This window comes from Protopterus annectens, chromosome 1.part0 (genome assembly GCF_019279795.1).
Source record: "Protopterus annectens isolate FY-2018-M chromosome 1.part0, PAN1.0, whole genome shotgun sequence".
Lineage (NCBI taxonomy): Eukaryota > Metazoa > Chordata > Ceratodontiformes > Protopteridae > Protopterus > Protopterus annectens.
The window spans coordinates 1,768,944,365-1,768,959,197 of NC_056725.1; the positions used below are offsets into that span (position 1 = coordinate 1,768,944,365).

General features: G+C 44.0%; 1 protein-coding gene across 1 annotated transcript in view; it reads left to right on the forward strand.

The window, feature by feature from the left end:
* LATS1 (large tumor suppressor kinase 1) overlaps nucleotides 1-14,833 on the forward strand; it is a 450,454-nt gene that overhangs the window by 225,422 nt on the left and 210,199 nt on the right. The gene's annotated exons all lie outside the window — the stretch shown is intronic.

A 14,833-nucleotide genomic window follows, 5' to 3' on the forward strand; every position in this document is an offset into this window, starting at 1 on the left:
ATCTGGACACTGTCATTCAAATAATACCTTGCATTCCAAAGGAATTTTTGTGGTGGGCTCAGGAATGTCACCTAAACAAGGGACTCTCTGTGACCCGGCCAGAGGCGAGTCAGATTCTAACGACAGATGCCTCAGACATAGCTTGGGGAGCTCATCTGAATGGAAAGTGGATACAAGACAAGTGGCCTGCCAGACTACAGTATCTACATATCAACATGAAGGAGATGTTAGCAGTCCAGTTTGCATTGATGGCTTTCAAGGAGTTACTTCTTCCAGGGCAGGTGTTTATTCTAACAGACAACACAACTGTCATGTGGTACATAAACAAGCAAGGGGTAACACATTCTTATCCTCTATGCAGGCAAGCAATGATTTTGTGGGAGACTGCGCTCAGCTTGCAGCTTACTCTTCAGGCAAGGTTTCTGCCAGGAGCACAGAACTCCTTAGCAGATGTGTTAAGCAGGCAAATCATGGATCCCCACGAGTGGAAACTGGATCTTCATGTATTTCAAAAATTGACAGTGTCATGGGGAACTCCAGACATAGATCTGTTCGCTTCTCCACTAAACCACCAGCTGCCAAAGTTTTGCACGAAAAGTTATCATCACACAGCTTGGAAAGTGGATGCTCTTTCGTTCAGTTGGGAAAATCTTCATGTGTATGCCTTTCCACCTCTGCCTGTACTCCCAAAGGTACTCCTAAAGGTCAGACGAGACAAGCCAAGGATGATTTTGATAGCTCCAGATTGGCCTCTGCAACACTGGTACCCATTACTGAGGAATCTGGTAAGAAAGCCTCCATGGCCTTTACCTTTGATTCCACACCTTTTGTCTCAGAGGGACGGTCATCTACTCAATGTCAAGCTTCACTCTCTTCATCTAACAGCCTGGCATATTCTGTTTTGAACCACAGCAGGTCTCAACTTCCTCAACAAGTTTTGAATGTGATTATGGAAGCCAGAAGACCTAGTACAAAAAGTGTACGCAGAAAAATGGAAGAGATTTTTATTTTGGAGTGCAGCAAAGGATTTGGATGTTTCTGAGCCTAATTTGAGTGTGGCTCTTCAATATCTTACTGAGCTATTGGACAAAGGTTTGTTTTTCTCTTCCATTAAGATTCATGCTGCAGCAATTTCAGCTCACTATGATTGTGACCCACCATTGTTTTCTCATCCTTTGCTCAAGCAATTTCTTAGAGGGGCAAAGAATATAAGAACCCCGGGAAGAACTCGTACTACTGCTTGGGACCTGAATTTTGTGTTGGAGAAACTTACTCTACAACCTTTTGAGCCTCTGACTACTGCTGAGTTGAAATACTTGTCATGGAAGACTGCTTTTTGTTGGCCATTACTTCTGCAAGAAGGGTTTCTGAATTGCAGGCCCTTATGGCGGTGGAGCCTTTTTGATTTTCATAAGGATAGGGTATCACATTACTAATCCTTCATTTATGCCTAAGGTGGTTTCTAGTGTGGCTTTAAACCAAACTATACATTTGGCTACTTTTTATGCTGTTCCCCAAAATATCGGGTAAAAGATTTTGCACACTTTAGATGTACACAGGCAGTTGCGTTATTATTTAAGCAGGACTAGGGATTTTAGGCAGTCTCAGCAGTTGTTTGTTTCTTTTGCTTTGAGTTCTCAGGGCAAGCCTGTGTCAAAACAAACTATATCTAAGTGGATTGGGTTTTGCATTGCATTCTGTTACTCCCATCATGGCAAAGAGATTCCAGCTGGGATTAGGCCTCATTCCACTAGGGCTACTGCCACTTCAACAGCATTTCTAAGGGGGGTGGCAACTAAGGATATTTTGGAGGCAGCTACTTGGAGTTCAGTGCATACTTTCTCCAAGCATTTACCACCTTCCTCTCTATTCTAAGTCCAGGGCTGGTTTTGCCACTGCTGTGTTGCAGGGCATTTTGGCAGCTCCTGCTTCATTATAGTTTAGCCATCCTCCCTTACCTCTGCTTTGGGATTCTACCCAAGTGTTAGGACTGCAGCAATGTGAGATGAAGAACATAGTACAGTTTTGTACCTACCATAAATGTAGATGTTCAAGATCCACATTGCTGCAGTCCAATCCCTCCCTCCTTCCCTCTGTGTTTAGGGGTGGTTGTGTGGGTGAGGTTCTATTTTTGTACATTTGTATATATTGTACATATTTTAGGTACAGGAGTGTTTTTGTGTTTTTTGGTTTTGGCCTTATTTCTTTAGGGTCTTCTGACATCTGGGGCAAGAAAAGACTGAGGATATGACGTCGGTCATGCGCATTTGTACCCTGACGTCCTGATGTCAGACAAATGCGCCTTGACCGACGTCAGCCTTATACTTTGGTATTCGGGCCGACTGGGACAGCGGACTACCCAAGTGTTAGGACTGCAGCAATGTGGATCTTCGAACATCTACATTTATGGTAGGTACAAAACTGTACTTTTCTTTAACCGGGCAGCATATGGCATCTGTTTGAGCCCTTTGATCCTCTTGGTGAGGTACTTTTGGGGTCTTTCCAATTGCTGCAGGTGTCTGGTAAGGTACATCCCAAAAGGGGCATTGTACTTAATTATGGGCCTGATGAGGGATGAGTAAAGAGGCACGATGACCTCCCCTGATCTAGATGTGAATCCCTTCATGATTAGGTGGGCTATATAAAATGGTTTTCTAACCACTTTGGCCACATGGTTGTCAAATGAGAGATTGCTATCAACTTGGGTCCCCAGGTCCCTAATTACTTCTTCTGTACTTAATGGATTACCACCTATGTGGTAATTTGTGGGCACTTTGTTTTTGCCAAAGGGGATGACTGTACACATTTTGGCGTTTAGCTTGAGGCCATGGCTCTGGCACCAGTTGTCTGTTTCTATGAGGCCCTTTTGGAGGATGCTTGTGTCGGCTGGAGAGTCTATTATGGCGCCCAGTTTGCAGTCATCTGCGAACTTGGTCAGCCACAGTCCTTCCGTGTTGGCCTGTACCTCCGAGAAATATATACCGGACAAGAGAGGTCCCAGGACTGAGCCTTGTGGGATGCCACTTGTAACTGGTTTGGAGTCTGACATGGCTCCAGCAATTCTAACCATGTGGTTCTGTCCTTGAGCCAGTTTGCAACCCATCTAGTGACATAGGGGTTTATATTTAAGCTGGTGAGCTTATCTATAATGCCTGAGTGGGGTATTGTATCGAAGGCTTTGCGAGGTCCAGGTAGGTTGTGTGGACCACCTTCCCCTCGTCAATGGCCTTGGTGACTGTTTCAAAGAAATCGACCAGGTTTAAGAGGCAGGATCTGCCCTTAACAAAGCCAAACTGGGTAGGATCCAGTATCTGTAGGTCCCCAATATCTTTATTTATGAGGTCCATGATGATCCTTTCCATAGCTTTGCAGACCAAGCTAGTCAGGCTTATGGAGCGATAGTTACCAGGATCCGTTGAGGCACCACTGTTGCTGTACACCACTCTTTGGGTACATATCCTGTAGTAAGGCTGAGATTGAACAGTAGTTTTATGTTTGGGTTTAGCTCTTCTTGGAGTTCATGTAGGACGCAGCCCGGGACACCGTCTGGTCCCATTGATGCTGTGTTTTTTGCTTTGGAGAGGGCGGCTCTTGCCTGAGCATCTGAGATCTCAGGGGGGGCAGCACTCTGCTGGGATAGATATTTGCCCTTTTGGTGGGGAGGGGGGGGAAGTTTCCACTGAACCTGTCAGCTAGGATGTTGGCAATGTCTGTGGGTTCGGTGTATTTTTTGTCATTTTGGACTAATTCTGAGCATATCTGGGAATTCCCACCCAGGTTCCTAACATAGATAAAGAAAGCCTTGTGATTATCCTTAGTGTCCTGTGCAATTTTTCTCTCGAAGCTGGCCTTAGATGATTTTATAAGTGCCCGTAGTTTTTTGCTAATACTGATCAGAGATGCCTTCCCTTTTTGGGATTTTGCTCTATCATGTAGTAGCTTCCTCCTTCTATTGTATAGTTTGTTTATGGCTGGGGTCCACTAGACAGGACGTCTGCCTTTGGAGGATTGGATCTTGGTTTTATTTGGGATTGCATGATCCATGCATTCCTGAAGGTGTTCATAGAATGCGTTTATAAAGGATTCTGCGGTCTGGGCCGTATTTTCCACAGGCCCGGGGGCTTTGAAGGATTCCACCTCGGTTTTGAGGAGTGTGAAAATTGCTTTAGAGAAGTTTTTCACTGTGGTTTTCTGGGCAGGGGGTGGGATCGGGATGTGAATATCCAGTGAGATTAGTTTATGGTCTGATCTTACCAGTGAGGGATACACTTCTGGTCTGGAGCATAGAGTCCCCATGTTGGTGATGATCAGGTCCAGTATGTTTTTCCCTCTTGTGGGAGTGGTAACAAGTTGTTCCATAGCATTTGAGTTTATAAATTCTAGGAACCTTTTGGCTAGGGTGTTGGAGCTAGAGTAATGCTCCCAGTCTATGTTTGGGTAGTTGAAGTCGCCCAATATAATGGTGTTTGGAGACACCTTCATATTTTCCGGTGTTCTCAGGAAGGCCGAGTGGGGTTCCTGGGTTTGGGAGGGTGGTCTGTAGCAGGCTATAAACTGGAAGGCAGTTTTACCTACTGTTAGTTGCACATGGATAGTCTCGGATGCTTCGTGCTGTGCCACCAACCTGGAGGTGTGGGTATCTTTGACGAATATTGATACTCCCCCTCCTTTTGTGGTTCGGTCCAAGTTTTGGGGACGAAAAGCATGGTATGAGGTATAACCTGGTGGTGCTGGGGTGCTATCGGGAGCCTTGAACCAGGTTTCTGTTACTGCACAGATATTGATGCTCTCCATGCTAAGGAGAGTTTCGAGTGCGTGCATCTTGAGGTTTAGACTTCTGGCGTTGAGTAGCATTACTCTTAGTTTCTTATCCCTTGTGATACCTATGGAGGTGGGTTTGTCTTTTGAGCCTTGCCTAAAAAGGCACTATGGGGTAGCAAGAGCCTTTGCCAATATCCGAAAGCCCAGGGGTGACAGGTGCAAGCCGTCCCTAGCGAAGCATCGTGGCTTGTCGAGCATGTCATCCCAGGCTGACAGGCATTGGATCCCCTTTGAATGACACCAATACTTAAGCCAGTTGTTGAAATTGATCATCTTGTCTCTTTATATTGTGGCATCATTCTTGGTGAGGGTAAGATGCTACTCAAGGTCAGGGTCATACCGGCCTGGGCTACATGCTCAGAGAGCTCCTCTGTCTCTCTTCATGTAGTCCAGGGAGTGCCTCAGGTCATTCACACCAGCATGGACAATGATTGAGTCATATTTGTACTTGCCTTGGAGTGACCTGAGTGCTTGTGTTATGTGGCGGATCCTAGCGCCCAACAGGCAGCTCACCGTGACCTTCTCCTTTTTCAGCCTGGTGAGCGGGACGTCAGTGTGCCTGACGATAGTCACCTATTACAAGTGTATCAGGTGTGTTGTTTAGCCTTAAGGGCTGTGACTGTTCGGCACACTGGCTTTGTGAGCTATGTGTTGCCCATGTTTTGTTTTGGGGTAGCGGTTGCTTGGGTGTCTGCTTTGGAGGTCTCTGCTGCTTAGGCAGATTTTTATTTAGAGCCTCCGAGTATGTTTTTGTGTGTTTGCGTTTGGTTTGCTGTCGTGGTAGGTCTATGTGAGACTGGAATTGTAGTGAGTGTGGTTTCCTTCTCCTCCTGACTGGTTACGCCAGTACTGAGTTGAGAGAGCTTAGCCTCCAGTTTGGCTATATGGTTGCATCTCTCACATGTGTTGGAATTTGTTGGGAGGAGGAGAGGGTTGTCTGTGTACATGAGGCAGTTGTAACATTGCCTCAAGATTCCCAGATTCACCAGCTGGACCGGAGAGGAGATTGACAACTGACCTTTGGACATGCTAGAATAGTATTGGGAATTCCTTTGTAATTGAAAAAAGGGCCAATGGGGAACAAGGTACTCAAGGGGAGTTTGTGAGGGTGTAGTGCTTTTAATTTTTTAGTGCTGACTTGTATAATTGCTTTAGTGAGCAAGTGCCAGGTAACTTAAATGCAATGTGTTACAGGTAACTTAAATGCAAAAATGACAAACAGTAACTTTCTTTCAAGTGAAACAAGGAAATAAGTACAGTAAGCAATGCAGATATCACTAGGGAGCCACAAAAGCGCTGAAAAGCCGTGTTTTAGATGGAATTAGCGTCTATGCTACAGCAAACAAGGTGTACCAATTTCAGTAAGAAACCGTTCAAATATGCAGGCACTATAAGTCTGTAACCAGAAATTCCCAGCTCAGAAGGGCAGATTCCAGCCTCTCCTCCCACAAGAGTGCAGACCACGAACCTTCTTAATGTAAAATAACTGGCCTGAAGCCCAAGTGCTTAAACCAGAACTAATACACTTTTAGAATAACAGACACTGAGCCCTCAATCAGCAGTTCCCAACTTAGAAGGATGTAAGCTACCTGTCCTGCCACCACAGTGCAGGCCACAAACCTTCCTAATGTAAAACAACTGGTCTGAAGCCCAAGTGCTTAATCCAAAAGACTTAGAATGATAGCTACTTTTTAATCAAGTTACTACCAAGCAGTAATAAATACAGTTGAATACTTTAAAGAATGCCTGGATTAGTACTCAAGTTATACAAACAAAGCTAGATTCAGCAGGCCTGGATCTAGTCTATGCTACAGCAAACAAGGTGTACCAATTTCAGTAAGAAGCAGTTCAGATATGCAGGCACTATAAGCCTTTAACCAGAAATTCCCATCTCAGAAGGGCAGAGTCCAGCCTCTCCTCCCACAAGAGTGCAGACCACGAACCCTCTTAATGTAAAATAACTGGCCTGAAGCCCAAGTGCTTAAACCAGAATTAATACACTTTTAGAATAACAGACACTGAACCCTCAATCAGCAGTTCCCAACTTAAAAGGATGTAAGCTACCTGATCTGCCACTACAGTGCAGACCACAAACCTTCTTAATGTAAAACGACTGGTCTGAAGCCCAAGTGCTTAAACTAAAAGGCTTAGAATGAGTTACACCAAGCAGTAATAAATACAATTGAGTACTTTTAAGATGACGCAAAAGCAAAATAAAGTGGGAAGAAACGCAAATACAGTAAAAGCAGATAATTTTTTTTTTTTTTTTTTTTTTTTTTTTAGTGGAAAGAGAGAAAGGAGTAGCAGAAACTAAGCTGATTGGCCTTCTCAAATGTTCTCCCTGTACTGGGTAGAATGAGGTAATGACACTAGACTGGGAGGAGGGTCCCAGATCAACACTAGGGGCGGGCAGCTGCAAAGCCACCAACTATAAAAACACTATACCTACAGGGAGGGAGGATTGGAAATGGACTGCAGAAATGTTTCTCACAGCTGAAAAGCAGCAGTGAGCCTTTAAATGAAAGTTTTAAACAGCTAAAGGAGCCTCTAGAAAAAAGAGTTTAACTGCAACAAGTTATCAGAAACAAACAACCCAACAGATGCTTAATAAAAGTGGACAATTTCCAGTTAATACCTCACACACAGTGAAACTAGCTAGAAAAATACACAGTACACAAAGTGCTATAAATAAAGAACAAAATAAACAAAAAACAGGATAATTTAATGTTATATATTATAGCTCCGAGTCTCCTCAGTGTCCTTCCTTCGATCAGCTCAGTGTGAAATGGCAGAACACTCACAACTGAACTTCTTAGGTAACAGAAAGTTGAAACCTGAGACAGCTTTTGAGAAAGAAATCTCAAAAGAACCAATGAGGTGCTTAGTCTAAGCTCTAGTCCAGGTGACCTCATTCAGCCAATGACTTCAAACAATTCTCTCTCACTGAAATGCCTGATGGCTTTGGCTAAACCAAGATGTCCCTGAATATGTGCTCAGACACACAGCCTCCACAAACACTAGGCCCAAATACAAGCCTGAATATGGAAATGCTGCAAATATCCCCACTACTTAGAACAACTGCAGAAATGTTTCTCACAGCTGAAAAGCAGCAGCGAGCCTTTAAATGAAAGTTTTAAACAGCTAAAGGAGCTTCTAGAAAAAGAGTTTAACTGCAACAACTTATCAGAAACAAACAACCCAACAGATGCTTAATAAAAGTGGACAATTTCCAGTTGATACCTCACACACAGTGAAACTAGCTAGAAAAATACACAGTACACAAAGTGCTATAAATAACAAAGAAATAAAGAACAAAATAAACAAAAAACAGGATACTTAATGTTATATAATATAGCTCCGAGTTTCCTCAGTGACCTTCCTTCGATCAGCTCAGTGTGAAAATATAAACTAATCAAACTGTATTAAGTTAAAATTTAATATTATGCTTCACGTATATTGCTGTATATCATGTAACCTAAGCAACATTACATAAATTATTCAATTCCTACCCCTTTTATAAACAAGAAACATCTTTATTAAGCCATCACTTATGACGTTAGCAGTCATATATTTATGTAAATGACAACAAACCACCCTGATACAATCCTAGTTGCAAGCATTTTATATTACAAGCCATACTGACACACTCCCAGTTGCAGACACTGTACTTCACTTGTAATCTGCACAATCATTTTCAGTCAAACATTACATACCTCATATAAGTCCTGCCTTCTTTTAAACCTCATTCCTACCCTGTATGTATTGTTCCCACAATTTCCATATTTTTCCTGTGTAGTTTGCACTTACCTTTTTCCAAAGTTTTCATTTACAGTTTTTATCTCTATTAATATATTCCCTACTAGTAAAGTTGGCTTACATTTTGATTTCCATTTTCTAGTAATTGCTTTTTTGGCAGCCACCAGAATTGGAGATAGTAAGGCCTTACTATATCTAGGCAATTCCAATTCTGTATCATAGCTCAGAAGAATCACCTCCCTCATCACACCAATCTGCCCTCCCGTCATCTCCAACAGTGCATCCTGCAGGGGACCCTTAGTCTATCAGTTCACTTCCTTACCAAAATCTTTAAGACCCCATTCAACTAGGTCCATGGCTACTACTTCAGTGTTTCTATCTAGGGCTTTCACAGACTGTGTGTGGCTGCAACTTGGGCCATTTCTCATACTTTTATTATTCAATACAAACTGGATCTGGTCTTCAGAGGAAGAGCAGCCTTTGGCTCAACTGTGCTCAGGAATATCCTTCCTTAGAGTCCACCAGGGATTTTAGGTAGCTGGGGACTCTGTCCCAGCTGTTGAGCAATGAATGAAAATTGTCAACATCCGATAAAGAAGTTTAGGTACTCACCGTAACGTTCCATCTGTGTTGTCCATTTTCATTCTTGTTCATCTCCCCTCCCACCAACCTCCAACCGTGTGTGCAATTGATTTCTGGAAGAACGAGAACTTATAAAGACACCTCTGTTCCTTGTGTTGAGCTCCAGATAATGGCTTCTTCTGTCAGGAATATTATGATTATATTTCTTACATTATGTCAGCCAGCAAACAAGATCTGAGGTATGTTAAGGTTTGGTGCGTTGTGGGTAAAGGAGGAGCTTGAGAGCTTTTTATTGGTCATGAGTTAAAATAACGGTCGAGTCTGATCCGGACTCGACTGTTGAGGAAAAATGAAAGTGGACAGCACAGATGGAACGTTGTGGTGTGTACTTAACTTCTTTCTTATGGATATGGATAGTAAGATACAAGTGGAGAAAATGTTTTTAGTCCTCCTAGTTTTATACACAGGTTAGGCATATTTTTATCAACCAGAGGAAAGGTTGTGGACAGTAATTAATGAGTTGTGGGAAGTTTTCTGGAAGAAGAAGAGGGCAAGACTTAATTTGGATAGGGTGATCCTTCCATTAGAGCAAGAGTTAGGATTACCTGATTTGAAGGGATATTTTAGAGGTACACAATTAAGGTTCTTATACATAACACAAACAGAAATATGTCCTATTCATATGCTGCTGTATTCATAACGCAAGGGAGTTCGCCTCTGGTGACTCTCATACGTCCGGCCATTTTACAAAAGATAGATGCTACCACTAGGGTGAGTGTGACGTCCTGCGTCTCTCTCTGTGGATGTCTACCATAAACAGACGTCTGGTACAAAACAGACGTCAGCACGCACCTTCCTTAGAATTTTTCTGCCACCTATGTGACTGCCAGTTCTGGTCATCGCTCCTTCAGAAAAGTGACTGCGTGAAGCACTCATCTTATCCAACTTCAGGTAAGTACACCATAATGGTTTTTGATTATCTTTTGCTACTGCTGTGGGTTTTTTCATGTCTGGTAGAAAAGGTAAGTGTAGGTGAGGAAGGCAAATTCCACATAAAGATCGCATGAGCTCTGCTTGTTTTGCTTAGGCCAGGAACACAACCACACTACTTGTAGTATTTGTCAGGCCTTTGTTCCCAAAACCTTCAGGAAGCGCTTAGCTGCCTTAAAACTATATTTAGACAACCAAAGTCAAAAATGTTTGGCCGGAACAATGGACCCGATGTCAAGCCCCTTAGATGAGCCGCCAGTCAAAAAGGCCAAAAAAATCTAGGCCTGAACCAACTGCTGCATCCTCCCTTCCAGCCGTACCTCTCTAGGCTGATGAAGGGCCGGAGTCCAAGCTAGAATCCTCAAACTTCCCTTTGGTGGCAACCCAGGTGGAAACCATTAAAGAAGCCAAGGGCTCATCCCAGAGGGAATTGCAGGTGTCCTATTTGGTCGCCGAAGGGGAACCTAGGCTCATGTCCGAGGGTACGTGTGGGGTCTCACAGATTGTGGTTCGTGAGGATGTTAACTCTGAGAGTGCCATCTGGTGTCCAGCTCTCCCACTCTTCACCAGATCTCAGATACCTCGATACTGGAGTCCCATAAAAAGAAGCAAAAAACTAAACATCTTACTCCCTCCAACTCCCACTGCCTCCAATCAACTTCCTGCCTGGCAGGCCTTCATCCAAGGCCTTTTAAATGCCTTCTTAGCCCTACTACAGGCCCCTGCTTTGGTTCAGGCCCCTACTGCATCTACCTCCAAAGGTAAACCTGCTCCGGAGGTTTCATCCGAAGAAGAGGATTCATCTTAATCTCTAACTTATACCTCACAAATTGCTTCCCCTCTGGGATATGCTTCCCAAAGGAGGAGTCTAATGGCACAGATTCCCTGGTAGAAGATTGTACCTTTGGGGAAACCATCTCTCAAATGAAAGAATTCTTTAAGTGGGAAAGCAGTTGGGTTAGAGAGACCCAGAAGAGATATTATGAACGCCTGCAGATGGAGTCTCCCAACCCGTCAGTTGTTCCTCCAGTATACCCTGCTTTTTTGGATGCATTCCTAGCTGCCTCCAAAAACTCTGATTCACAGCCTCCTGCACCCAAACGTCCAGACAGGTTTTATAAGGTCCCTGAGGATGCTACATTCTTGTACAAAGCACCCTCTGCAGGTCCTTCAGCCATTGCTGTGGCTACAGACAAAACTGCTAAAGCTACTCCATTCCACCTCCCTCCTGCCCTTCGACAAGGAAAGCAGGTTAATGGAGAGATTAGGGAAGAAGGGCTACACTTCTGCCACCCTAGCAGTTAGGGCAGTTAACTACCAAACTCACTTGGCCAAATATTCCCTGGCTCTGCTAGCTGATGTGGCAAAACAATTGAGGGACCTCCCCAATTCCCCAGCCAAGGCTAAAATACTGCTCTGAATTCTTGCACTCAGGTGACCAAGCAGTCTAAGTGCAATTATGATGCAGTAGAGGCCTCTTCTAGGGCTGCTGCTTCAGGCTCTGTCATGAAGAGATACCCTGACTTAGGTTGCATCTTCTACCTGATGACATTGTCTAAACTTTTGGACGCACCCCTAGACAATAAAGATTTATTTGGCTCAGCAGCTGCTGACCTGTTTAAGGCCCTACTAACTAAGGGCAAGGAGCTACAGGACCTGAGACACATTTTTGACTCTCAGATCCCAAGCATTCCAAAGGAATTACCCTACCAAAACCTCCTTTGTTAGAAGACCTGTCAGTTGCCAGCCAAAAGCAAGGACTTCAGGAGACTGGCCTTAGCCAGACCTGCTCCATCTACTCCTGCCACCAAACAGCCCTTGGAGTAAACCTAGTAGCCTTTGACTACCAGGCACTGGATCCAAACATCCCACTTTCCATGCAGCTCTCCCTAACTGCTTGGAATCAGGCTACACAGGACTCTTGGGCCCTGTCTATAATAAAACAGGGATATTTCAGGAGTTGGGATACAAAACCTACTCCCAAAGGCATTCGTCAACCCTCTGGAGAATGACTGCCTTTCTTCCCCTCAGTTCTTTTGGAACTTCTTATTCAAGTAACCATTCAAGAAGACCCCCCCTGCACATGCAAGGGGAAAGGGATTTTACTCAAGGCTATTCCTAGTTCCCAGGAAAGAAGACCCATGGAGACCAGTCCTGGATTTGTCCCATCTCAACACCTTCCTTCAAGATGTTCTTCCTGTTTCACTGTTGCAGTCATTACATTTGGGTTATCTGCTTGCAGGTAGCCCTCAGTTGGCCTGATTAACAAAGTCTCGGGTCCTGCGTTGGTTGCTGTCCCTTCTTCCATGACATCAGGTCGTCAGGGGTATAAAAAATGCAGCTGACGCCGTTACATCAGTCTTTCTTGCCGTGTGGTGCCCGAAGCAGAAGCAGTTTGCAAGTGCCGGTCATCCGACTCCTGAAATTTTCATTTTCGAGTTTCAGAACCGAAGTCTTCAACTAAAGCTAAGTACCCTGTTCGGGAAACTTTTTCTTGCTCCTTACCGATGTCAGTAAGAGTTAATAATTGCATTAGTTGTGGAAAGCAAATACCTCATAAAGATTTTCATTCGTACTGCATTCCTTGCTTAGGCCCTGACCAGAAAGTACCTTGCTGTTGGCTTTGTGCTTTATTTAATCGGCGCGCTATCAGTCGTCAGTATATTTTTTGCCTCTACATATTTCGGTTCTCTGTTGAATTATCCAGAAATGTCATTGGTTAGCCATCTGACTACTGGGATTCTGAAAAAACGCAAAGATAAAGACCGAGACAGGCTGCCGAGGTGCCGGTACTCAGTGAGGTGCTTTTGCAGCCCCTGATACCTGCTACTTCTGATTCGCAGGCCTCAACTGAGACCCATTCGGAGTCCAGTATGCCGCAAAATGCTTCAACTATGGAACCCGCGGATGTCTCTACCTTGGATGGGTCCGAAGCCGCTGTGCAGGCACCGGCTTCTGAGGGGCGTATTCAGGCCTATGGACTTGCATATTAAACCAACACTTCTTTATTTAGGCCTAAATCTCGATCCATGCCCAAAAAAAAATGATGGCCAGGCCACATGCTCAGGCCTCTATGCCTAAAAACAAATAAGAATAGCTGAAGATCTAATAACTCTAATCAGGGGTAGCCCAACACCCCCCCCCCTTCTAAGAGGCCTAGGACTGAAATTGATTATGAATCTTCTGATCAAGATTCTGTTTTTTTTCTGATTCTTCTGATAATCTGGATTTGCCGTTATCTACTATTGAAGATTCTGATGCAGAGGACTCTATTCCCTCTGCTCCTCCTGAGGATTTTTCTTTTGGGAAACCTTACATACTCTAAGGGAGTATTTCCATTGGGAAAGCCAGGATTTTTCTGATTCAAAAAAGAGGCTAAGGGATTTCCTTCTGCTACCTCAGAATAGGCCCTTAGCTATTCCTCTTGTACTAGACGTTGTTGATGATTCTTTTTCGGAATCTAGTTTGGCCCCTGATTCCCTGCGTCCTGCTCCCAGAAAACCTGACAGATACTACAGGGTCCCTGAGTCCCACAAGTTCCTTTTTAAAATCCTATTGTAGATCCAGAGACTATTTCACAGGGGCCCAAGGGCATTAACGCTTCTACTGCTAAAAATCCTACCCTAGGGTTGGGAGGGTGGCCTAATGGTTAAGGTGTTTGTCTTACAAACACAAGGTGCAGGGTTTGAGTCTCAGAAGGGATAATTGGCTAGGCTTACAATAGCTCGCAAGGGCAGTTAGCTTAGTACTTAACTATGAACTACCCCTTTTGATAGAGACTCCAGGGTACTGGATAAATGGGGTAAGAAGGTTTACACTTCTGCAACCTTGGTCATTAGGGCTTTAAACTGCCAGTTTTGTATGTTAAAGTATCAGCAACATGTTATTGGACTGCTTAAACAGAAAATGATGATTCCTGACTGTGGAAAATAAAGAATTACAGGATTTAATGCATTCTGCTGAACAAGTTGGAAAACATACTTTGCAATGTGGTTTTGATTCATTAGAGGCCTCTTGCAGGGCTGCTGTTACTGGGTTCTGTGCTCAGAAGGCATGCTTGGCTTGAGGAGCAATCTTTGCCTGATCATGTTAAAGCTAAAGTGTTGGATGCTCCTTTAAATCAGGACCACCTGTTTGGCAACAAGGCTGAGGAAGTTCTTAAAAAGATGGAAGATAAAGCTAAATCTATGCAAACTGTTAAATAATTTTTACAAGTTCAGCATCCTAGATTTAGTAGGCCCTGCCCTCTAAGAATTGGTCCTTTCCAGCCCCTTCCAGGTCTTCTCAAGCCAAAACCAGACACAGCAAAAACCCCAGGTTTCAGTCCCAGGGGAGAGACAGAACTAAGCAGTGGGGGGGCCTCCACTTCCAAATCTGGGAATAATAAGACTCTCCCCCTATGGTAAACTGTCTCAATGACTTCCTTTTAAAATTTCCAAGTACTTATCAACTGAATGCCCCTTTGGGGGGAAAGATTGCTCTTCATGCAAAGAATTGGAAACTCATTACCCAGGACAAATGGGTTTTAAATACAGTGTCCCAGGGATACAGATTTCACTTCTACACGTTGCCAGCACCAAGTGGGTGGCCGGACTTACCCCCAAATCAGTGGGTAGAGGCCCAAAAACAAGTACTTTCTCTCTTGGGCAACACCAAGTTTGGGTCAGAAAAACGGCCTATCCTG